This window comes from Meriones unguiculatus, chromosome 8, assembly GCF_030254825.1.
Source record: "Meriones unguiculatus strain TT.TT164.6M chromosome 8, Bangor_MerUng_6.1, whole genome shotgun sequence".
NCBI lineage: Eukaryota > Metazoa > Chordata > Mammalia > Rodentia > Muridae > Meriones > Meriones unguiculatus.
Window position 1 is genome coordinate 46,674,331 of NC_083356.1, and position 26,822 is coordinate 46,701,152.

The window sequence follows — 26,822 nt, forward strand, 5'->3', positions numbered from 1 at the left end:
CAAGGATAACTCTCAACATCAATGGTCTCCATTCCCCAAAGACACAAAAATGTAAAGACACAAAAAGACAAACAGAATGGATTCGAAATAGAAGCCATCCTTCTGTTCAAGACTCATAACCAAACCTTTGGCAGAGTACAGGGAATCATATGAAAGAAGGGGAGTTAGTATGATGTGGAAAGGATAGGAGCTCCACAAGGACCAAATATATCTGAGCACAGGGTCTTTTCTGAGACTGACATTCAACCAAGGACCATGTATGGATATAACCTAGAACCTCCGCTCAGATGTAGCCTGTGGTAGCTCAGTAACCAATCGGTTTCCCAAAGTGAGGGGAACAAGGACTATTTCTAACAGGAACTCAATGACTGGCTCTTTGGCCTCCCCACCCCCCAAGGGAGGAGCAGTCCTGTTAGGCCACAGAGAAGGGCTTTGTAGCCAGTCCTGAAGATACCTGATAAAACAGGATCAGATGAATGGTGAGGAGGTCCCCCCCATCAGTGGACTTGGAAAGGGGCAGGGTGGAGATGAGGGAGGGAGGGAGGGACTGGGAGGGAATGAGGAATCAGGACACAGCTGGGATACAGAGTTAATAAAATGTAACTGATAAGAAAAAATAAAATTAAATAAAAAATAAAAGAAAAAAACAAACAAAAAAAGAAAGAAAAAAAAGATTACAATTTTATCTGTTGTGTAAAATACGAACAAGTACAAACAATGCATACATTATTGATTATTATACACTTATATGGTTATTACATGATTTTCCTTATGTTATTATCAAGTAACAATTCATTAGTTGTTTGATGCTGACTAATGCCACATTTTATTAAAGAACATTTGATTGATAAATAAAACTTTTAGATAATTCTGTGAATAAATGTTAATGATGAGATGTAAAAAAAAAAATAGATATCACTTCAGAATAAAAGGATGGAAAAGGGGGGGAGCCAAGATGGCGGCGCCGGGAAAACAGCGAGTCTGAGAAGAAGGACAGCACTTTCCGTGCAGAGACCAGGAGACTGAACTCGGGGCCCTGAAACTACATTGATCGTGTTTCCCAGGTGAGGGGAGGCTCCCACGGCATGGGAATCAGTCGGATCCACTCACGGCTACCCAGCCAGAACCCGGAAGAAATCCCGGGTAATGCAGGCTTTGGGTCTCCGGGCTGGAGCCGCAAGCGGGCGTGTCCCAGCCACTTTCCCAGGCTGATCCGTGGGCACAAGGGTACCTGAGACTGGGAGTCCCAGTCGCGGGGGGACCCCACGGGGAAGCAGGGTTGCGGGTCTGATCACAGGTCACCCAGTCTCTCCCGGAAGGTCTCTGCCGCCACACAGCCGAGCTCCTGCCGAGCGCAGAGAGCTTTGCGCTCAGCTCAGCGGTACAGACAAGCTGTGTGCCCCAGTACAACAGGGACTGGGAACCCCTGTCTGGAGAGGACCCCACAGAGAAGGAAGAAACCGTGCTGCTGGGGTCACCTAGGTAAAGTCTAGCAGACTGCAGATTGCAAACAGACAGAACTGAGTGCCCCAAGACACCAGAGCAGTACTCACCCGCCACAGATTACCGCAGCTGATCACTAAATTTACAGCAAGAAACCCAGAAGGAGGGCAGCTGCCCCCAGGATTTCTCCCGGTGAGAGGAGAGCCCTCTTGACTAATCAGGACCACAGTTACTACCCAGGTCTCTATGACTGAAATGAGCTGTAGCAACTCCTGAAAAATACCGGACATCCAGGGACTATACCCAAAAAGCTGGGAAGGCTTCCTTGAGGAAAAACCATCTTCCTGCCAAAGGGATTCTCTCCACTACAACAGTCCAGGAACAACCAGAAACTAAATCCAAACAACTAAGATAGCCCAATGGGTAGAGGACAGCGTAAAAGATCAACCAACAAAAGCCAGAGCGTTATGGCATCTCCAGAACCCAGTTATCCAGGGACAGATAGCCCTAGACACCCCAGCATAAATGAAATTCAAGGAGACGACCTAACATCTATGCTCAAGAAGATGATAACAGAGGAAACAAATAAAATACGAAAAGAAATAGAAGAAGCTGAAGCCAAAAAGTATGTGGCCATTAGAGAGGAAATGCTTAAATCACTGAATGAAATAAAAGAAACAGTGGATTGTTCAAACAAACAGCTGAAGGAATTGACGGAAAAACATGAAAATACAGTCAGACAGGGGAAGGAAACCAACAAAATAGCTCAAGACCTGAAGATAGAATTGGAAAAACTTTAAAAAAACACAAATGGAAGAAATTGTGGAGAGAAAGAACTTAGGGAAGAAAGCAGGAACTACAGAGGTTAGCATAGCCAATAGGATACAAGAAATGAAAGAAAGAATCTCAGGTGTGGAAGATACAATGGACGAAATAGATGTATCTGTCAAAGAAAATGTTAAATCTAAAAAATTCCTGACACAAACCGTCCAAGAAATTCAAGACAACATAAAAAGACAAAACCTAAGAATAATAGGAATAGAGGAAAAAGAAGATTCCCTGCACCAAGGCCCAGAAAATATTTTCAACAAAATCATTGAAGAAAATTTCCCAAACTTAAAGGAGAGGCCAATAAGAATACAAGAGGCCTATCCAACACCCAATAAATTAGACCAGAAAAGAAAATCCTCCTGCCACATAATAATCAAAACTGTAAGTATACAGAACAAAGAAAAAATACTAAAAGCTGCAAGAGAAAAAGGCCAAGTAACATATAATGGCAAACCCAATAGAATCACAACTGACTTTTCAACAGAGACTATGAAAGCCAGAAGGGCCTGGACTGATATCATGCAGACCCTAAGAGAACACAGATGTCAGCCCAGGCTACTATACCCTGCAAAACTCTCAGTCCTCATAGATGGAGAAAACAAGATATTCAATGACAAAAACAAATTTCAACAATACCTACGAACAAATCCAGCATTACAGAAGACACTGGAAGGGAAAATACAACCCAAGAAAGCTAGCTACATTCAAGAAAACACAGGAAATAAATAACCCTACTACAGTAAAACAAAAAGCAACCAAGCACACAACCGTATGACCACAGCCAACATCAAATTCAAAGGATCTAACAGCCACTGGTCATTACTCTCTCTCAATATCAATGGACTTAATTCTCCAATAAAAAGACACAGACTAACAGAATGGATGCGTAAACAAAACCCAGCAATCTGTTGTATACAAGAAACACACCTAAGTCACAAAGATAGACATTGCCTGAGGGTAAAGGGATGGAAGACGGCTTTCCAAGCAAATGGACACAAGAAGCAAGCAGGAGTAGCCATTCTAATATCTGATAAAATATTCCTTCAACCAAAATTAATCAAAAGAGATGGGAAAGGACACTTCATACTCATCAAGGGAAAATTCCACCAAGAAGACATCACAATCCTGAACATCTATGCCCCAAATACAAGGGCACCCACATTTGTGAAAGAAACATTGATAAAACTTAAACCACATATAGATCCCCACACACTAATAGTGGGAGACTTCAACACCCCACTCTCAACAAAGGACAGGTCAACAAAACAGAAATTAAACAAAGAAACAATATCTCTAACAGAGGTCATGAATCAAATGGACCTAACAGACATTTACAGAACCTTACACCCAAACAAAAAAGAATTTACCTTCTTCTCAGCACCTCATGGAACCTTCTTCAAAATAGACCACATAGTTGGTCACAAAGCAAGCCTCAACAAATACAGGAAGATTGAAATAATCCCTTGTATCCTGTCTGATCACCATGGAATAAAGCTGGATCTCAGTAACAACAGAAATAGCAAAAAGCCTACACATACATGGAAACTGAACAACTTGCTACTAAAAGACAGCTGGGTCAGGGAAGAAATAAAGAAAGAAATTAAAATCTTCCTAGAATTCAATGAAAATATAGACACAACATACCTAAACTTGTGGGACACAATGAAAGCAGTGCTAAGAGGAAAGTTCATAGCACTAAGTGCCTTCAAGAAGAAATTTGAGACAGCACATTCAAGCAACTTAATGGCTCACTTAAAAACCCTAGAAAAAGAAGAAGCAGACACACCAAGAAGGAGCAGACGGCTGGAAATAATCAAACTCAGGGCTGAAATCAATCAATTAGAAACAAATAAAACAATTCAAAGAATCAATGAAACCAAGAGCTGGTTCTTTGAGAAAATCAACAAGATAGACAAACCCTTAGCAAAGCTAACTAAAAGGCAGCGAGACACCATCCAAATCAACAAAATCAGAAATGAAAAGGGGGACATAACTACAGACACTGAGAAAATCCAAGCAATCATTAGGACTTACTTCAAAAGTCTATACGGAACAAAATTTGAAAATTTAAATGAAATGGACAATTTTCTTGATCGATTCTACTTACCAAAGCTAAATCAGGACCAGGTAAATCAATTAAATAGTCCTATATCTCCCAAGGAAATAGAAGCAGTCATCGAAAGTCTCCCATCAAAAAAAAGACCAGGACATGATGGTTTCAGCGCAGAATTCTACCAGACATTCAAAGAAGAGCTAACACCAATTCTCTTCAAACTATTCCACAAAATAGAAACAGAAGGAACATTACCAAACTCATTCTATGAAGTCACAGTCACCTTGGTACCTAAACCTCACAAAGACTCAACAAAGAAAGAGAATTTCCGGCCAATCTCCCTTATGAACATTGATGCAAAAATACTCAACAAAATACTCGCAAACCGAATACAGAACACATCAAAGATATCATCCACCATGACCAAGTAGGCTTCATCCCAGGTATGCAGGGGTGGTTCAATATACGGAAATCCATCAATGTGATCCACCATATTAACAAATTGAAAGAAAAAAACCACATGATAATCTCCCTAGATGCTGAAAAATCCTTTGACAAAATCCAACATCCATTCATGTTTAAAGTATTGGAGAGATCAAGGATACAAGGCACATATCTAAACATAGTAAAGGCGATATACAGCAAACCTATAACCAACATCAAACTGAATGGAGAGAAACTTAAAGCAATCCCACTGAAATCAGGGACAAGACAAGGCTGCCCACTCTCTCCATATCTCTTCAACATAGTGCTGGAAGTCCTTGCTAGAGCAATAAGAAAGTTGAATGAGATCAAGGGGATACAAATTGGAAAGGAAGAAGTCAAATTATCACTATTTGCAGATGATATGATAGTATACGTGAGTGACCCCAAAAACTCTACCAGAGAACTCCTACAGCTGATAAACACCTTCAGCAAAGTGGCCGGATACAAAATTAACTCAAAAAAATCAGTAGCCCTCCTGTATACAAAAGACAAAAGGGCTGAGAAAGAAATTAGGGAAACAACACTCTTCACAATAGCCACAAATGACATAACCCTAACCAAGGAAGTCAAAGACTTGTATGAAAAAAATTTCAAGTCTCTGAAGAAAGAAATAGAAGAAGATATCAGAAGATGGAAAGATCTCCCATGCTCATGGCTTGGTAGGATTAACATAGTAAAAATGGCCATCTTACCAAAAGCAATCTACAGATTCAATGCAATGCCCATCAAATTACCAACACAATTCTTTACAAACCTGGAAAGAAAAATTCTCAACTTCATATGGAATAACAAGAAACCCAGAATTGCTAAAACAATCCTCTACAATAAAAGATCTTCTGGAGGTATCTCTATCACTGATCTTAAGTTGTACTATAGAGCAACAGTTTTAAAAACTGCATGGTAGTGGCATAGAAACAGAATGGTGGATCAATGGAACGGAACAGAGGACCCAGAAATAAACCCACACACTTATGGACACCTGATCTTTGACAAAAACGGCAAAACCATTCAATGGAAAAAAGATAGCATCTTCAACAAATGGTGCTGGTCCAACTGGATGTCTACATGTAGAAAAATGAAAATAGATCCATACTTATCACCCTGCACAAAACTGAAGTCCAAGTGGATCAAAGACCTCAACATAAAACCAGACACATTAAATCGGCTTGAAATAAAAGTGGGGAATACCCTAGAACTCATTGGTACAGGGGAAACTTCCTGAACAGAACTCCAACAGCACAGGCTCTAAGAGCAACAATCAACAAATGGGACCTCATGAAACTGAAAAGCTTCTGCAAAGCAAAGGACACCGACATCAAAACAAAGCGACCTCCTACAGATTGGGAAAGAATCTTCACCAACCCTTTATCTGACAGAGGACTCATATCAAGTATATACAAAGAACTAAAGAAGCTGAAAAGCAGCAAACCAAGTAACCCACTTAAAAAATGGGGAACAGAGCTAAACAGAATTCTCTGTAGAGGAATACTGAATGGCAGAGAAGCACTTAAAGAAATGCTCAACCTCACTAGCCATTAGGGAAATGCAAATCAAAACAATCCTGAGATTTCACCTTACACCCATGAGAATGGCCAAGATCAAAAACTCAAGTGACAACACATGCTGGAGAGGTTGTGGAGAAAGAGGAACCCTTCTCCACTGCTGGTGGGAATGTAGACTGGAACAACCACTCTGGAAATCAATCTGGCATTTTCTCAGACAAGTAGGAATAGTGCTTCTCCAAGATCCAGCCATACCACTCCTAGGCATATATCCAAAAGAGGCTCAAGCACACAAAAAGGAAATTTGCTCAACCATGTTTGTAGCAGCTTTATTTGTAATAGCCAGAAGCTGGAAACAACCCAGATGCCCCTCAACTGAAGAATGGATGCAGAAATTGTGGTACATCTACACAATGGAATATTACTCAGCAATGAAAAATAAGGAAATCATGAAATTTGCAGGTAAATGGTGGGATCTGGAAAGGATCATCCTGAGTGAGTTGTCCCAGAAGCAAAAAGACACACATGGTATATACTCACTCATATAGACATACAACATAGGACAAACCCACTAAAACCTGTGCATCTAAAGAAACTAAGCAAGAGAGAGGACCCTAACTAAAATGTCCAATCCCCATCCGGAAAGGCAAAGAGGATGGACATCAGAAGAAGAAGAAAACAGGAAACAACCTAGGAACCTACCACAGAGGGCCTCTGAAAGCCTCTGCCCTACAGACTATCAAAGCAGATGCTGAGCCTGATGGGCAACTGTTGGGCAGACTGAATGGAATTTTATGTAAGAACTGGGAAATAGTAAGATCTGGAGAGGACAGGGTCTCCACAAGGAGAGCAACAGAACAAGAAAATTTGAACACAGGGAACTTCCCAGAGACTCATACTCCAACCAAGGACTATTCATAGAGATAACCCAGAACCCCTGCACAGATGTAGCCCAGGGCAGTTCAGAGTCCAATTGGGTTACATAGTAATGTGAAGAGGCCCTGCCTCTGACATGAACTGACTGGCCTGCTCTTTAGTCACCTCCTCCTGATGGGGAGCAGCCTTACCAGGCCATAATAGAGGACAATGCAGCCACTTTTGATGTGAACTGATGGACTAAGATCAGAAAGGAGAGGAGAACCTCCCCAATCACTGGACTTGGGGAGTGGCATGCATGCAGAGGGAGGAGGGAGGGTGGGATTGGGAGGGAAGGGAGGGGCTTATGGGGGGATGCAGAATGAATAAAGTGTAATTGAGGAAAAATTTAAAAAAGGGGGGAGGAATAATTTAAGAACCTTAAATGACTTTCAAAAGTGGAGGAAAACATGGAGTTAGTCAATTGGCATGGAGCATGTCTCGCCCCTGGGGGCAATAGTCTCCTGAACCTACTCAGACCTCGGATACCACCACTGCTAGTTCTAGAACTGATGCAAGATGTTCCAACGAGGGGGTTAAGGCTTCTCATAATATTTCCTATAAGCCCACACCTGTTTGTTTATATCCCCCATTTTTATTCATTGTTAGCCAGATAGAGCCAAGTAATTGTGGTAATGATACTTGCTTTTTTGCCCAATGCTGGAATGCTAGTAAATTTACTAGCTGGTTACTCGCATGCCTCACTGGGTGCCTGTGCCCGTTGATGCCCCTCACGCTATGACTCTCTTCAGACAGAAAAGGGATCTTGGAATTTCAGCCGCCATTGTTACTGCCATCTCATTGGCGGCTGTTGGAGCTACCACCGCGGCATTAGCCATGAGTCATACTCGGCAGACTGCTCAGACCCTGAATAACCTTTTAGCCAATGTAGCTCATGCCTTAGATGTACAAAAAAGAATTAATGCTCAACTAAAAGGAGGTTTGATGGTGTTCAATCAGAGGATTGACCTCGTGCAGGAGCAAATTGATACCCTATGGCAAATCGCTCAACTTGGCTGTCAATGAAAGTATGCTGGACTTTGAGTCACTAGCATATAACATGAGAATTTTTCCTGTGCTGCAAATCTGTCTAAACAATTGTCGAGCTATATTTTAGGTAATTGGACTGGAGAATTCGATACTACGATGGAGCAGCTGAGAGTGGCCATTGTCATGGTAAATTCTACCAGAGTGGACGCAGGACTAGCCACAGGATTATCATCATAGATTGCTGCAGCCATGAATCATCTGAAGGCATGGGCGGGCATGGGAGCGTTAGCAGGCCTTCTGGTGTTGGTCACCTTGGTTTACCTGTGGTATATATGCAAGATTAGAGTCTCACAACAGCGTAATGCAGCCATGATCATTCAGGCCTTTACAGCCATTGAAGCAGGACAGTCTCCCCAAGCATGGTTGGCTACCATAAAAAGCTAAAATGTTATGCTCAGGATGCGAGGCTAAGCACTCAGGGTCAGCTGCTTTGGACCCAGAGAAGAGCAAGTCTGATTGCGTGCGGGTTGATGCCCCAGGTCCCACCTCTGAGAAAAAGGTATCGGACGGGTCTGATGCTCTTTGGGTGGATGACACCTAAATGAACATCAGTACAAAGTCCCAATTTACTTCTAATATCAGAGATCAGACTTCTACTCTTGCCTGATGTGTGTAAAACAAAAAGGGGGAACTGTAGAGAGCTGCGTAATGCCACGCCTTAAAGATGGAGCTGGTTTCTGCCTTCCACCTTCCCGATGGTGAGTGCTCTCTGTCAAGAACAACTCCTCATTTGGCTAAGGCCGAGGATCTGGCTTGCTTCCATGTATATGGACCTATCTGCATTGCCCACGTGGCATGCTGAGGTTGGCTACCCAGAGGCTATTTAAAGTGGGCTGGCTTTTCCCAGGGTCAGATGATTGTTCAAGGTTCCTGAATAAACTGCATTGAAAAAAAAAAAAAGGATGGAAAAAATATTCCGAACAAATGAGCTAAGCAGTAAACCAGGGTAGACATTTTTAGCTGACAAAATTATAATCTGACAAAAAGACTTCAAATTAAGACTAAAAAGAAAAAATAGGAAAGGACACAAGATACTGATCAAAGGAAAGCTGTATCCACCAGGAGGATTCTGTTCTTATTAACCTTAGTGCAACAAACATAAGAGCACCCAGGTTCATGAAAAGTACTACTACAGCTTAAATCACATATTGACAATGAGAGGGGGTGATTTTAATACCCACTATCAACCGTAGACAGATCATCCAGACAAATTAAAACAAACAAAAAAATGCTGGAGCTATTGTCATGAGCCACAAGGATATACTAAATATTTTTGGAACATTTCACACAAACACAAAAGAATATATCTTCTTCTCAGTATCTCATAAAACTTCCTCCAGAATTGACCACACACTCATACACAAAACCAAGTCTCAACAGATAAAAGAAAATTGAAGTAATACCTGGTATTCTATCTGACCACAAAAGATTAAAGCTGGATGTCATCAATAACAAAAACAACAGAAAGTTTTCAAACTCATGGAAACCAAATGGCCCACTACAGAATGAAAATGGGTCAAGACAGAAAGGAAGAAATAAATTAAAGACTTTCTAGAATTGACTAAAAACCAAGGCACAATATATTCAAACACAATGAAGGCAAGTACATAGCACTAAGTGCCTGTGTTAACAATCTGGACAAATCTCATGCTAACAACTTAACACCTGGAAGCTCTAGAGCAGAAAGAAAAAAAATCACACCTAAAAGTAGATGGCAGGAAATAATCAACTAAGGCCTAAAATTAGCAAAATAGACACAACAACAAAACAGCAACAAAGAATGAAAGAAACAAAGAGTTGGTTCTTTGTGAAAATCTATTAGATTGCAAAGGCCTTATCCAGGTTAACTAAAAGGCAGAGAGAGAAAATGTTAAAATTAACAAAATGATGGAAAAAGAAACCCAGAATTGCTAAAACAATTCTCTACAGTAAAAGATCTTCAGGAGGTATCTCCATCCCTGATCTCAAGCTGTACTATAGAGCAACAATACTAAAAACTGCATGGTACTGGCATAGAAACAGACTGGTGGATCAATGGAATCGAATAGAAGACCCTGACATAAATCCACACACTTATGGACACCTGATTTTTGACAAATATGCCAAATCCATTCAATGGAAAAAAGACAGCATCTTCAACAAATGGTGCTGGTCTAACTGGAAGTCTGCATGTAGAAAAATGAAAATAGATCCATACTTATCACCCTGCACAAAACTAAAGTCAAAGTGGATCAAAGACCTCAACATAAAACTAGACACACTAAACCGCTTAGAAAAAAAAGTGAGGAATACCCTTGAACTCATTGGCATAGGAGACAACTTCCTGAAAAAAACACCAACAGCACAGGCTCAAAGAGCAACAATCAATAAATGGGACCTCATGAAACTGAAAAGCTTCTGTAAAGCAAAGGATATTGTCCTCAGAACAAAATGACAGCCTACAGATTGGGAAAAGATCTTCACCAATCCTATATCTGACAGAGGGCTAATATCCAGTATATATAAAGAACTAAAGAAGTTAAACAGCAAAAAATCAAGTAATCCAATTAAACAATGGTGTACAGAGCTAAACAGAGAATTCTCTGCAAAGGAATATCGAATGGCAGAGAAACATTTAAAGAAATGCTCAACCTCATTAGCCATCAGGGAAATGCAAATCAAAACAACCCTGAGATTTCACCTTATACCCATGAGAATGTCTAAGATCAAAAACTCAAGAGACACACAGGGGTGTTGGAGAGGTTGTGGAGAAAGGGGAACCCTCCTCCACTGCTGGTGGGAATGTAAACTTGTAAAACCACTCTGGAAAGCAATCTGCCACTTTCTTAGACAACTAGGAATAGCGCTTCCTCAAGATCCAGCTATACCACTCCTAGGTATATATCCAGAAGATTCTCAAGTACACAATAAGGACATTTGCTCAACCATGTTTGTAGCAGCCTTATTTGTAATAGCCAGAAGCTGGAAACAGCCCAGATGCCCCTCAGTAGAGGAATGGATGCACAAATTGTGGTATATCTACACAATGGAATATTACTCAGCAATAAAAAACAAGGGAATCATGAAATTTGCAGGTAAATGGTGGGATCTGGAAAAGATCATCCTGAGTGAGCTATCCCAGAAGCAGAAAGACACACACAGTATATACTCACTCCTATAGACATATAATATAGGATAAACCTACTAAAATCTGTACACCTAAAGAAACTAATCAAGAGGGAGGAATCTTGCTAGAATGCTTAATTCCTGTCCAGAGGGACAGAGAGGCTGGACATCAGAAGAAGGAGAAAAGAGGAAACAAGTCAGGAGCCTGACAGAGAAGACCTCTGAAAATCTCTGCCCTGCAGACTATCAATGTAGATACTGAGACTTATGGGCAACCTTTGGGCAGAGCGCAGGGAATCTTAGGAAAGAAGTGGGAAATAATAAGATCTGGAGAGGACAGGAACTCCATAAGGAGAGCAACAGAACCAAAAAAATCTGAGCACAGGGATCTTTCCTGAGACTGCTATTCCAACCAAGGACTATGCATGGAGATAACCTAAGATCCCTGCACAGATGTAGCCCATGGAAGTTCAGTATCCAAGTGGGTTCCATTGTAACAGGAACAGGGACTGTCTCTGACATGAACTGATAGGCCTGTTGTTTGATCACCTCCCCCTGAGGGGAGAGCAGTCTTACCAGGCCACAGAAGATGACAATGCAGCCATTCCTGATGTGATCTGATAGACTAAGATCAGAAGGAAGGAAAAGAGGACCTCCCCTATCAGTGGACTTGGGGAGGAGCATGCAGGCAGAGGGTGGAGGGAGGGAGGGATTGGGATGGAAGGAGGGAGGGAACCACGGGGGGGATACAAAGTGAGTAAAGTGTAATTAATAAAGAAAAAAAACAAACAATAAAAAAAGAAAATTGAAAAAATAAAAAAAGAAAAATTAAAAATAATAAAAAAAGAAAAAATCAACAAAATGAAAAATGAAAGGGGGACATAACAGACATCTAGGAAATCCAGAGGATCATAAGGACATCCTTTTAAACCCTGTACTCCACCAAATTAGAAAATCTAAAAGAAATGAATAATTTTCTCAATACACACCACTTACCAAAATTAAATCAAGATCAGACAAGAAATTTCAGTGGACCTATAATCTCTAGTAAAACAGGAGTAATTAAAATATACCACCACCAACAACACCAACAACAAAAAGCCCAAGGCCAGGTGGTTTTATTGTGGAATTCCACAGTATTTTTAAAGAAAAGTTAATGCAAGCACGTCTCAAATTATTCTTCAGAATAGAAACAGAATGAAGAATGCCTAATTCATTTTCTGAATCCATAGTTACCCTGATACTCAAATCACATAAAGACCAAAAAAGAAATACAACTATGGTCTAGTTGCTGTTATGAACATAGATGCAAACTTTCTCACTATAATACTTGCAAATCGTATCTAAGGATACATAAAAAAAAGATCATCCACCATTGTTGGTATAATGTTCTTGTGGAATGTATACAATTTACCCTTGTTCATTCAAGTGCTGATTTCTCTATCCCAGTATCTGGTATCAATCTAGACGTTGCATTGTGATGCTTATTCTAAGCATCACCAGTCTCAAGTTTGTGTAAACATGCCACCATTTGTTCTTTGTATTGTCAATAAAACATGCAGCCAGTGCTGAGCAGTGGAGAGAATAGGGTGGGACATCCTGGTCCAGGGGGGAAGAGAAGAAAGTGAGTGGGAGGAGTTGGAGAGGAGATATTGACAGGAGAACACTTGGAACCATGAGGAGAGATGAAACTGACCTAAGACTAATAGCAAATATAATGTGGGAAAACTGAATGGGAAGAAACTATGTGGGCTTGGAGGTCAAGGACGGAGCCCAGCATTGTGCTCCAGGTTAATTAAATAAACCATAGTCTCTGTGTGATGATTTGTGTGTGCAGCTGGTTTAGGAATAACCGCTGTTTAACTAAAAGACAAGTCAATAGTGAATATTAATAATTGACAACACAATGTGATTGAGAAGGCTTCATCTTAGAGATGCTGGGATGGTTCAACATACATAATTTGACAATTTTAATCACCATATAAACAGGCTGGAAAAACAAGAACCACATGATTTGATTATTTCATCAGATGCAGAAAAGGCCTTTGACAAAATCCAACGCCCCTTCATGACAAAAGTTCTGAGAGACTAGATACATAAGTGGCATGCCTCAACATAATAAACACAATTTATAGCAAGCACACAGACAATATCAACCTAAATGGAGAAACAGTCAAAGCAATTATACTAAATTCAGGAGCAAGGCAAGGTTCTCCACTCTATAAATGCCTATTCAACATAGTACATCAAGTTTTAGCTAAAGCAAAAAGAAAACTGAAGGAAATCAATGATACAAACTGGAAGATAGAAAAAGGAAGGGATGAAATCAAAGTATCATTTCTATATTAGATAATTGTATGTATAAGTCACCCTAAAGACTCCACCTGAGAAATCCTTGTTGCTCATAAATATTTTTAGGAAAATAGCAGGATACAAAATTAGCACACAAAATAAGTAGCCTTCTGTACACAAGTAAATTGAGAAAGAAGCAGGGAAACAACCTCTTTTATAATATCCCCTAAAATATGAAGGATTTTGGGGTAACTCTAACTAAGCAAGTAAAAGACTTGAATGACAAAACTTTAAGATGATGGAGGAATAAATTGAAGACTATACCAGACAATGGAAAGATCTGTGTGCATGGATTGGTAGGATTAGTGCAAAAAAAAAAAAAAAAAAAAAGCCATTCTACCAGAAGGAAACTATCGATTCAACAAAAGTAAGACCACAGACATATGGATGCCTGATGTTTAATGAAGAAGCCAGAAATACATACTGGAAAAAAAGATAGCACCTTCTACAAATGAAACTGGTCAAATTGGATGCTGTATGTAGAAGAATCCAAATCAACCTATACTTATCACCCTGCACAAAATGCAACTTCAATGAATCAAAGATCTCAATATAAACAAACAAACAAACAAATAAAAAATAAATAAGTGACCAAAGAGTTACACTGAATCTGATAGAAGAGAAAGTAGCAACAGCATTGAACTCTTTGGTGCAGGAAAAGACTTACTGAACAAGACACTGATAATGCAGCCACTAAGATCATCAACTAATAAATGAGACCTCATGAAACTGAAAATCTTCTGTACAGGAAAGGTCATCATCATTAAGACAAAGTGGCAGCATACAGAATGGACAACATTTTTACCAACTAAACATTTGATGGTGGCTAATATACAAATACATAAATATATAAAGAATATAAAAATCCAGATATTAAGGAAACAAATAACTCAATTAATAAATGGGGAACAGATCTAAACAGTAAATTCTAAAAGGTGTGGGGGTGGGACTCACATGCTTGAAAGCACTTAAAACTAATGTTCAACATTCTTTGTCATCAGGAAAATGCAAATCAAGCCTACTTTGATCTTTTGTCTTACAGAAGCGAGAAAGGTCAAGTTCAATAAAACAAATCACAGATCATGCTGGTGGGGTGTAGAATAAAACACTCACCCTTGCTAGTTGAACTGCAAACTTGTACAGACTCTGTAGAAATCAGTCTGGAAATCCTTCTGAATGCTGGGAATAGTTCTACTTCACGGTACGGCTTGGACATATAACCCAAAGATCCTTCAGCCTATTACAGAGATGCTTTCTTAACTATGTTCACCACTGCTCTATTCCTAATAGCCAGAAATTAGAAACAGTCTACATGCCCATCAATAAATGAATGGATAAAGAATACATAGAACATTCCCACAATGGAACATTACTCAGCTCTCCAAAAATAAAATCACAAAATTCCCAAGTAAATGGGTAGAGCTAGAAAAAAAAAATGTGAATATTAGCTATTAAGTCATGGCTGAGCAATCTCCAATTTGCATTAACCACAGAGGTTAGGTATGGAGTATGCAACTGTGGGGGGAGTGAGGTATCTCACTAAGAAGGGGAAATAGAATAGATTGGGTGGAGGTACTGGACTGGGAAGATGAGGATGAGGGAAGGGGGATAGAGGGAGAGACAGATGAAATTAAGGGCCATTTGAGGGGTAGTATGAAAACCTAATACAGTAGAAACTTCCATATTTATGTATGTATATATATATGGATATACATTGTTGATATATACACACATATATTTCTATATACACAAGATACATTCAAGATATATATCTTCACGTATATTTATATATATTTCTTTACACATATTTATTCTCATATATGTATATATAAACACATATATAATACATATATACATCCATACACACAGACATGTATATGTGTATACACACATACTCATACACACACACACACATACATATGTGAAGGTGATCTACATGAAATAACCAAATAATGGCGAACAGGACCCCAACTAGAAATCTTTTGTCACCAAATGAAGTTTCCAGTACCGGGAATGGGGTTATACATGACCCAGTTGTTGGCCAAAGGGGTGTAATGAAAAATCCAAACAACCAAGGCTATTGCCAAAGCTATTGCTCGCTCTCCACAAACTGATGCTTAGAACACTTCCACAACTCACTGAACATGGAGAGGCTGACTTGGTGCCTACTTATAGTTTTCAACCCTATACACTAATGTTCATGGTACTGGAATGTGCTCTGCATGCTGTCAAAGGAGAACGGTGAACACCAAACCAATTACAAACTCTTTCATCTACAGTGGTGACCTGCCTGCAAGATATGCTGGTGTAATGGCTGCACAAATCTTGTGGAAGCAACCAACCAAGACCTGATTTGAATTAAGAGCCACTCCATGAGATGGAACCAATACTCAGCTTTGCTGCAGTGCCCAAGAACCTGAGACTAGATAGGTCAGGGAGGGACCTAGGACAAACAAAATACTATTGTCCTGTTAAATAGATGTAGTAATAAAAGACACTTAATGACATTCTGCTATATTCATAGATCAGTGTCTTGCTCAGCCATCATCAGAGAAGTTCCTCCTGCTGAAGATGGAGAAAATACACCCACAGGCAGATGATGCCCAAAGAGTAAGAGGCCTTGACATGCTCAGCAACATATAGTATGTTTCCATCAAATCCCCCTGCTCCCCAGGCCTCAGAGAACTCTGTAGATGATAAGGCAGAAAAAAATGTAAGAGCCAAGGGATGAAGGACACCAAAGAAACAAGTCCTTCTTAACAAAGCATGACAGGTGCACCTATGAACTCACAGAGACAGTAACAGCATGTTCAGGGATTGCAGGGGGCTGCCCCAGATGGGGTGCTGCAGATGAGAATAGAAGCAAACACATGTTTTCATCTTTAAGCCAGAAGCTAGTTCCAATTGATAACTACATGGGAATAAAAAATTAGTTTTATTGAAAGGAGTCTCACTGGGGAAACAAACATTTAAGGGTAGGCTGATACCCAGCAGGAGATACTCAACAGAAAATGAACTCAATGGCATTTTTGGAGTTTCTTTGGATCATAATGATGAGTCAGAGCAATTTTTCTAGCCTTACAGGTCCTTTGTATATATTTTATGGCTTTCGGTTTTGTGTTTTTATGGAATTTCTGTGTGTACAAACGTGTGTGTCTCTGTGTCTATATGTATTTCTTGTGCTTTTTCTTTGGCTCTTTTTCTTCTGCCTGCTTTGTCCTATTCAACTTGTTTTGTTTTGTTTTTGTTATATTAATATTACTTTTTAGATACCTGTTTCTTTTCTAAGGAGAAAGGGTAGGCTGTTGATCCGGTTGGGAGGGAAGAGGTAGAGCTAGGAGGAATTGAGAGTGGAGCCATAAACAAAATACATTGCATAAAAAAAATCTATTTTCAACAAAATAAAAAACTAATTGCTTCACAGATATGCCCACAGTCTAATCTGATAGAGTTAATTCTTAAATTGAAGTTCCTTCTTCCCAGATTATTCTAGTTTATGTCAAACTTGACAGCACTAACCAAAACATACAGATAATTTGAAGTTAAAGAAAAACAGATAAAATATGTACATTGGCTAATTATAAATGTATGTCTATACATACATTTATACACACATATGTATATACATATATATGTATGTATATATATATATATATATTATTCTTAGTGGTTCTAATAAATATTAATATAAAATTCAGAATCCTGAGTAGCAGTTACAAGTTGCTAGGTGATCTGACTTGTGCATTTTCATTAATATCTCCACTCTCTCTGTCACTTGTACTCATCACTGGTCCTTTACAGCAAAATGGCCCCTGCTTAGAATGGTCTTCACTCACATACTATCAGTGTAGCACTCAATGCCCAATACATCGATCTTTCTGTAGTCCTACACACGCACAGAGAGAGAGAGAGAGAGAGAGAGTTCTCAAGTTTTACTTATTCTTTCTGTCTTATTTATTTTTGTCTTCTTTATGCTTCCTATAGAAAATGTCCATCAGCATTCTTCTTTGCATTCTCTAGCATAGCAGTCATCATATGGCCCTCCACCTGGTTTTCTGACACTACCGGGAGAAGATACAGTAGACTGAGTTAAGGGGACAGGATTGCTGTGATTTGAAGTTATTTAGTTATATAGTCATGATGGTACTCAAATAAAGGTTAGAGATTAGGAAGATGTTTTTGGAATTTTCTCTTGGAACAATTGTCATAAATGAAGACTTCTTTCTATAATTTGGTAATTGTCCATTTTTTCAATATAAGTTAGTTTTTGTTGTGGTAACAAATGAAACAAAAAATTTACATTGACTTAAAATAGATTTAGTTCTTGTCATAATATATGACCATTAACAAATGTTTTAAAAATGTTACCTCCAGGACAAAGGATGATGGGACATCCTTTACAAATATATCTATGGTCAACATAACAGAGAAGGGATCTAAATCTAAAACATGTCTTTCATGTTAAAAGACGTTACCACATTACCTCTGAGAAAGCAAGACCACATATCCATTCTTAGCTTCAACAGGACATAGAAACACAACCCCCATGCAGGAAATGGCTCTTTGAGAACAGAAAGTGAAACTGTGCTAAATAATAACATAAACCACTATGAATGAGGTCAGCAGGTTGCAAGACTTTGTTCTGTCGATTTGAACTTGCCCTTACAACGTGTCAGAAGCTATGCTTTTACAATCCTCCTCTGTAGTCACAGAAGAGAAGGCAAGTTAGAAACAGAAATCAGAAGATATTTCATTAGAAAACCACTCAAAGTTCACTACGTCACTACACTGAGGTTTGTGAATAGGGAAGCCAACGAACATAGAGATTCAAACTGACTTTCCCCAAGCAAATCTAACATGACATATGAGAGCTATACAGTCAGTCTCCCAAATAACTAGCCTCATAATCAGAACGTTTTCCTACTGCATACCTCCATCAAACCTTACTTAATCGTTATTTGTAGATGCAGAGTTTGCCACAGCACAGTTGTGGTTCAGTGCTGGAACCTGATTTGCACTCTTTTTTTTTTTTTTCAATGCAGTTTATTCAGGAACCTTGAACAATCCTCGGACCCTGGGGAAAGCCAGCCCACAGCTTAAATAGCCTCTGGGTAGCCAACCCAGGCGTGCCACGTGGGCAATGCAGATAGGTCCACATACATGGAAGCAAGCCAGATCCTCAGCCTTAGCCAAATGTGGAATTGTTCGTGACAGAGAGCACTCACCATCGGGAAGGTGGAAGGCGAGATTTGCACTCTTACTAAGAGAACCTCTGCCCTTGAGGTGCAGTGGGACTTTCCAAAACAATTCTCTGTTCTGTTCTGTTCTGTTGAGACAGGCTGTAATGACTCTCAGTTTTTGCTTGTTGTGAAGCTTTGCGGGGACATAGTAAGAAAATCTATAATAAAAGTACCCATGGGGCTTTGTTTCTTTCTGCATAAATTCATTGTGTATCCTCTAGCAGTGGCTTGTCTTGTGATTTATCAAAATTAGTCCATTTAGGACTCTACTAAAGTCTGTCCTATTAGTTTTACCTAAACACATACATTGTCATGAAGCTTAAACTAAACTCTCGTGTTTTTTTTTTCTAAAAAAAAACAACAAAAGACTTCCCTAATATACAGTTAATTCTGATCCCAGTGCCTTTCTCATCTAACTTGTTTCATGTTCTCTCCTTCTGTTATCACTTCTTCATTATCAATTTCTTTTTCTGTTATTGTTATTATTATTATTATTTACAATTTATTCACTTTGTATCCCAGTTGTAGTCCCCCTCCCTCATCTCCTCCTGATCTCACCCTCTTCTTCCCCAATCCCTCTTCCCTAGTCCACTGATAGAGGAAGTCGTTCTCCTCTACTGTCTGACCCTAGCCTATCAGGTCCCATCAGGACTGCCAGGATCCTCTTCCTCTGTGGACTAGCTAGGTCTCCCCACCAGGGGGAAGTGATCAAGGAGCACGCAACTGAGTTCATGTCAGAGACTGTCTCTTTTCTGCTTACTAGGGCACCCAAATGGAGATTGAGGTCTATGGGCTATATCTGAGTAGGAGGTCTAGGTCCTCTCTATGCATAGTCTTTGGTTGATGCATCAGTCTCTGCAGTCCCCCCTGGGCCTCGCTTTTTTTTTTTTTTTTTTTTTTTTTTTGCTTTGTTGGTCTCCTTGTGGAGCTTCTGTCCCCTCCATATCCTTCTATATCCTTCTTCCATAAGACTTCCCATGCTCTGTTCAAAGTTTGGCTGTGTGCCTCTGCATCTGCTTTGATCCCTGCTGTTTGGAGTCTTCTAGAGGACATCAGTGGTAGGTGCCCATCTGGTTCCCTCTCTTCTACTATTTCTGGTGTCTATCCTATTTTCCCTTCTGAATGAGAATTAAGCATCTTCCCTCCAGTCCTCCTCATTGTTTAGCTTCTTCAGGCCTGTAGATTTTAGTATGTTCATCCTATATTATATGGCTAATATCCATTTATAAGTGATTATATACCATGCGTGTCTTTCTGCATCTGGGTTACCTCACTCAGGATGATCTTTTCTAGTTTTATCCATTTGCCTGTGGATTTCATGATTTTCTTGGGTTTTTTTTTGTTTGTTTGTTTGTTTTTTTCAATGCAGTTTATTCAGGAACATTGAACAATCCTCGGACCCCGGGGAAAGCCAGCCCACAGCTTAAATAGCCTCTGGGTAGCCAACCCAGGCGTGCCACGGGGGCAATGCAGATAGGTCCACATACGTGGAAGCAAGCCAGATCCTCAGCCTTAGCCAAATGTGGAATTGTTCATGACAGAGAGCACTCACCATCGGGAAGGTGGAAGGCGCAAACCAGCTCCATCTTTAAGGCATAGCATTCCGCAGCTCTCTACAGTTCCCCCTTTTTGTTTTAGACGCATCAGGCAAGAGTAGAGGTCTGATCTCTGATATTAGAAATAAAATGGGACTTTGTACCGATGTTCGTTTAGGTGTCATCCACCCAAAGAGCATCAGACCCGTCCAATACCTTTTTCTCAGAGGCGGGACCTGGGGCATCAACCCGCATGCAATCAGACATGCTCTTCTCTGGGTCCAAAGCTGCTGACCCTGAGTGCAGTGCTTAGCCTCACATCCTGAGTGTATCATTTTAGCTTTATATGGTATCCAACCATGCTTGGGGAGAATGTCCTGCTTCAATGGCTGTAAAGGCCTGAATGATCATGGCTGCATCACACTGTTGTGAGACTCTAATCTTGCATATATACCACAGGCAAACCAAGGAGACCAACACCAGAAGGCCTGCTAACACTCCCATGCCCGCCCATTCCTTCAGATGATTCATGGCTGCAGCAATCCCTGTTGATAATCCTGTGGCTAGTCCTGTGTCCACTCCGGTAGAATTTACTGTGACAATGGCCACTCTCAGCTGCTCCATCGTAGTATCGAATTCTCCAGTCCAATTACCTATAATATAGCTAGACAATTGTTTAGACAGATTTGCAGCACAGGAAAAATTCTCATGTTGTATGCTAGTGACACAAAGTCCAGCATACTTTCATTGACAGTCAGGTTGAGCGATTTGCCATAGGGTATCAATTTGCTCCTGCACGAGGTCAATCCTCTGATTGAACACCATCAAGCTTCCTTTTAGTTGAGCATTAATTCCTTTATGTACAACTAAGGCATGAGCTACATTGGCTAAATGATTATTCAGGGTCTGAGCAGTCTGCCCAGTATGACTCATGGCTAATGCCCTGGTGGTAGCTCCAACAGCCGTCAATGAGATGGTAGTAACAATGGTGGCTGTAGTTCCAAGATCCCTTTTCTGTCTGAAGAGAGTCATAGCGTGAGGGGCATCAACGGGCACAGGCACCCAGTGAGGCATGCGAGTAACCAGGGCATACCTAAATTTACTAGCATTCCAGCATTGGGCAAAAAAGCAAGTATCATTACCACAATTACTTGGCTCTATCTGGCTAATAATGAATAAAAATGGGGGATATAGACAAACAGGTGTGGGCTTATAGGAAATATTATGAGAAGCCTTAACCCCTCGTTGGAACATCCTGCATCAGTTCTAGAACTAGCAGTGGTGGTGTCCGAGGTCTGAGTAGGTTCAGGAGACCATTGCCCCCAGGGGCGAGACGTGCTCCATGCCAATTGACTAACTCCATGTTTTCCTCCAATTTTGAAAGTCATTTAAGGTTCTTAAATTATTTTTTTCCCTTTTTTCTTAAATTTTTCATCAATTACACTTTATTCATTCTGCATCCCCCCCATAAGCGCCTCCCTCCCCTCCCAATCCCACCCTCCCTCCTCCCTCTGCTTGCATGCCACTCCCCAAGTCCACTAATAGGGGAGGTTCTCCTCTCCTTTCTGATCTTAGTCTGTCGGTTCACATCAAAAGTGGCTGTATTGTCCTCTACTGTGGCCTGGTAAGGCTGCTCCCCACCCAGAGGGAGGTGATCAAAGAGCAGGCCAATCAGATTATGTCAGAGGCAGTCCCTCTTCACATTACTATGTAACCCAATTGGACTCTGAACTGCCCTGGGCTACATCTGTGCAGGGGTTCTGGGTTATCTCCATGAATAGTCCTTGGTTGGAGTATGAGTCTCTGGGAAGTTCCCTATGTTCAAATTTTCTTGTTCTGTTGCTCTCCTTGTGGAGACCCTGTCCTCTCCAGCTCTTACTATTTCCCAGATCTTACCTAAAATTCTGTTCACCTGCCCAACAGTTGCCCATCCGGCTCAGCATCTGCTTTGATAGTCTGAAGGGCAGAGGCTTTCAGAGGCCCTCTGTGGTAGGTTCCTAGGTTGTTTCCTGTTTTCTTCTTCTTCTGATGTCCATCCTCTTTGCCTTTCTGGATGGGGATTGGACGTTTTAGTTAGGGTCCTCTCTCTTGCTTAGTTTCTTTAGATGCACAGGTTTTAGTGGGTTTGTCCTATGTTGTATGTCTATATGAGTGAGTATATACCATGTGTGTCTTTTTGCTTCTGGGACAACTCACTCAGGATGATCCTTTCCATAACCCACCATTTACCTGCAAATTTCATGATTTCCTTATTTTTCATTGCTGAGTAATATTCCATTATGTAGATGTACCACAATTTCTGCATCCATTCTTCAGTTGAGGGGCATCTGGGTTGTTTCCAGCTTCTGGCTATTACAAATAAAGCTGCTACAAACATGGTTGAGCAAATGTCCTTTTTGTGTACTTGAGCCTCTTTTGGATATATGCCCAGTAGTGGTATGGCTGGATCTTGAGGAAGCGCTATTCCTAGTTGTCTGAGAAAGCGCCAGATTGATTTCCAGAGTGGTTGTACAAGTTTACATTCCCACCAGCAGTGGAGAAGGGTTCCCCTTTCTCCACAACCTCTCCAGCATGTGTTGTCACTTGAGTTTTTGATCTTGGCCATTCTCATGGGTGTAAGGTGAAATCTCAGGATTGTTTGATTTGCATTTCCCTAATGGCTAGTGAGGTTGAGCATTTCTTTAAGTGCTTCTCTGCCATTCGGTATTCCTCTCCAGAGAATTCTCTGTTTAGCTCTGTTCCCCATTTTTTAAGTGGATTACTTGGTTTGCTGCTTTTCAGCTTCTTTAGTTCTTTGTATATACTTGATATGAGTCCTCTGTCAGATAAAGGGTTGGTGAAGATTCTTTCCCAATCTGTAGGAGGTCGCTTTGTTTTGATGACGGTGTCCTTTGCTTTACAGAAGCTTTTCAGTTTCATGAGGTCCCATTTATTGGTTGTTGCTCTTAGAGCCTGTGCTGTTGGAGTTCTGTTCAGGAAGTTTTCCCCTGTACCAATGAGTTCTAGGGTATTTCCCACTTTTTTTTCAAGCCGATTTAATGTGTCTGGTTTTATGTTGAGGTCTTTGATCCACTTGGACTTCAGTTTTGTGCAGGGTGATAAGTATGGATCTATTTTCATTTTTCTACATGTAGACATCCAGTTGGACCAGCACCATTTGTTGAAGATGCTATCTTTTTTCCATTGTATGGTTTTGGCATCTTTGTCAAAGATCAGGTGTCCATAAGTGTGTGGGTTTATTTCTGGGTCCTCTGTTCGGTTCCATTGATCCACCATTCTGTTTCTATGCCACTACCATGCAGTTTTAAAAACTGTTGCTCTATAGTACAACTTAAGATCAGGGATGGAGATACCTCCAGAAGATCTTTTATTGTAGAGGATTGTTTTAGCAATTCTGGGTTTCTTGTTATTCCATATGAAGTTGAGAATTTTTCTTTCCAGGTCTGTAAAGAATTGTGTTGGTAATTTGATGGGCATTGCATTGAATCTGTAGATTGCTTTTGGTAAGATGGCCATTTTTACTATGTTAATCCTACCAAGCCATGAGCATGGGAGATCTTTCCATCTTCTGATATCTTCTTCTATTTCTTTCTTCAGAGCTTTGAAATTTTTTTCATACAAGTCTTTGACTTCCTTGGTTAGGGTTACTCCGAGGTACCTTATATCATTTGTGGCTATTGTGAAGGGTGTTGTTTCCTTAATTTCTTTCTCAGCCCTTTTGTCTTTTGTATACAGGAGGGCTACTGATTTTTTTGAGTTAATTTTGTATCCTGCCACTTTGCTGAAGGTGTTTATCAGCTGTAGGAGTTCCCTGGTAGAGTTATACTCACTCACGTATACTATCATATCATCTGCAAAGAGTGATAATTTGACTTCTTCCTTTCCAATTTGTATCCCCTTGATCTCCTTCAACTGTCTTATGGCTCTAGCAAGGACTTCCAACACTATGTTGAAGAGATATGGAGAGAGTGGGCAGCCTTGTCTTGTCCCTGATTTCAGTGGGATTGCTTTAAGTTTCTCTCCATTCAGTTTGATGTTGGCTATAGGCTTGCTGTATATCGCCTTTACTATATTTAGATATGTGCCTTGTATCCCTGATCTCTCCAATACTTTGAACATGAATGGATGTTGGATTTTGTCAAAGGCTTTTTCAGCATCTAGGGAGATTATCATGTGGTTTTTTTTCTTTCAGTTTGTTAATATGATGGATCACATTGATGGATTTCCGTATATTGAACCACCCCTGCATACCTGGGATGAAGCCTACTTGGTCATAGTGGATAATATCTTTGATGTGTTCTTGGATTCGGTTTGCAAGTATTTTATTAAGTATTTTTGCATCAATGTTCATAAGGGAGATTGGCCGGAAATTCTCTTTCTTTGTTGAGTCTTTGTGAGGTTTAGGTACCAAGGTGACTGTGGCTTCATAGAATGAATTTGGTAATATTCCTTCTGTTTCTATTTTGTGGAATAGTTTGAAGAGAATTGGTGTTAGCTCTTCTTTGAAGGTCTGGTAGAATTCTGCGCTGAAGCCATTTGGTCCTGGGCTTTTTTTGGATGGGAGACTTTTGATGACCGCTTCTATTTCTTTGGGGGATATAGGTCTATTTAGTTGATTTACCTGGTCCTGGTTCAGCTTTGGTAAGTCAAATCGATCAAGAAAATTGTCCATTTCATTTAGATTTTCAAATTTTGTGGCATATAGACTTTTGAAGTAAGTCCTAATGATTGTTTGGATTTCCTCAGTGTCTGTAGTTATATCCCCCTTTTCATTTCTGATTTTGTTGATTTGGGTGGTGTCTCTCTGCCTTTTAGTTAGCCTGGCTAAGGGTTTGTCGATCTTGTTGATTTTCTCAAAGAACCAGCTCTTGGTTTCATTGATTCTTTGAATTGTTTTATTTGTTTCCAATTGATTGATTTCAGCCCTGAGTTTGATTATTTCCAGCTGTCTACTCCTTCTTGGTGTGTCTGCTTCTTCTTTTTCTAGGGTTTTTAAGTGAGCCATTAGGGTGCTTGAATGAGCTGTCTCGAATTTCTTCTTGAAGGCACTTAGTGCTATGAACTTTCCTCTTAGCACTGCTTTCATTGTGTCCCACAAGTTCGGGTATGTTGTGTCTTCATTTTCATTGATTTCTAGAAAGACTTTAATTTCTTTCTTTATTTCTTCCCTGACCCAGCTGTCATTTAGTAACAATTTGTTCAGTTTTCATGTGTGTGTAGGCTTTTTGTTATTTCTGTTATTGTTGAGGTCCAGCTTTATTCCATGGTGATCAGACAAGATACATGGGATTATTTCAATCTTCTTGTATCTGTTGAGGCTTGCTTTGTGACCCACTATGTGGTCTATTTTGGAGAAGGTTCCATGAGGTGCTGAGAAGAAGGTAAATTCTTTTGTGTTTGGGTGTAAAGTTCTGTAAATGTCTGTTAGGTCCATTTGATTCATGACCTCTGTCAGAGACATTGTTTCTTTGTTTAATTTCTGTTTGGTTGACCTGTCCTTTGTTGAGAGTGGGGTGTTGAAGTCTCCCACTATTAATGTGTGTGGATCTATATGTGCTTTAAATTTTATCAATGTTTCTTTCACAAATGTGGGTGCCCTTGTATTTGGGGCATAGATGTTCAGGATTGTGATGTCTTCCTGGTGGAATTTTCCCTTGATGAGTATGAAGTGTCCTTCCCCATCTCTTTTGATTAATTTTGGTTGAAAGTCTATTTTATCAGATATTAGAATGGCTACTCCTGCTTGCTTCTTGGGTCCATTTGCTTGGAAAGTCGTCTTCCAACCCTTTACCCTCAGGTAATGTTTATCTTTGTGTCTTAGGTGTGTTTCTTGTATGCAACAGATTGCTGGGTTTTGTTTACGTATCCATTCTGTTAATCTGTGTCTTTTTATTGGAGAGTTGAGTCCATTGATGTTGAGAGAGATTAATGACCAGTGGCTGTTAGATCTCTTGATTTTGATGTTGGCTGTGGTCATCAGGTTGTGTGCTTGGTTGCTTTTTGTTTTACTGAAGTGAGGTTATTTATTTCCTGTGTTTTCTTGAATGTAGCTAGCTTTCTTGGGTTGTATTTTCCCTTCCAGTGTCTTCTGTAATGCTGGATTTGTTTGTAGGTATTGTTGAAATTTGTTTTTGTCGTTGAATATCTTGTTTTCTCCATCTATGAGGACTGAGAGTTTTGCTGGGTATAGTAGCCTGGGCTGACATCTGTGTTCTCTTAGGGTCTGCATGATATCCGTCCAGGCCCTTCTGGCTTTCATAGTCTCTGTTGAAAAGTCAGGTGTGATTCTAATGGGTTTGCCATTATATGT

The 26,822-nt window shown here is 40.1% G+C and overlaps 1 long non-coding RNA gene across 2 annotated transcripts in view; it reads right to left on the bottom strand.

The window, feature by feature from the left end:
- Positions 1-26,822, bottom strand: part of LOC132655827 (uncharacterized) — a 196,390-nt gene that overhangs the window by 136,102 nt on the left and 33,466 nt on the right. The gene's annotated exons all lie outside the window — the stretch shown is intronic.